Source organism: Egretta garzetta, unplaced genomic scaffold (genome assembly GCF_000687185.1).
Source record: "Egretta garzetta isolate BGI_Z169 unplaced genomic scaffold, ASM68718v1 scaffold280, whole genome shotgun sequence".
NCBI lineage: Eukaryota > Metazoa > Chordata > Aves > Pelecaniformes > Ardeidae > Egretta > Egretta garzetta.
The window spans coordinates 1,375,895-1,376,464 of NW_009258219.1; positions in this window are offsets into that span (position 1 = coordinate 1,375,895).

Genomic DNA, 570 nt, shown 5'->3' on the forward strand with positions numbered 1-570 from the left:
ATGAAAGTTACACGTGGTTTTGTAGCAAGAACAATTTGGTTGTGGCTTCCAGGAAAGATGCCCTATGACTAGCATCACGCAATGAAGCAAAAGAGAATTTGGTTTGATTTTTCTTATAAATAGTGTTAGTAGCTGGGTAATGGAAATGCACAGCTCCATAGGTGAGGGATGCCGTTACATAGCACCACAGAGACTGGGTGCAGAGCGTTTGTGTGAATCCCCATGCTCTGTCACCCGTGGGGGATGCATTGGTAAGGCTGACAAGAGGCTGCCCACAAATGCTGCTTGCACCACGTGGCTGGGCAGGGATGAAGTGTTGGGGGAGTGACTGATGACAAGGAATAGAAGGGAAAAGCTACAGCTCCTTTACTGTTGTCCCTGGAAATCCACCCTTTGTGTTATTCCCCAAACCAACAGAGTAGTTGTAATTGAAATGATTTTTAATTTGTCACCTTAGTTGAGTTTCGCCAAAAAGCTGTTCTCAGTCTTAAGTACTGACAGGGGCTTGCTACAGTGAAATGGAACAGTGTAGGCAAGAAGGTAACCAGGGTAGAATGAATCGCTCTGCTC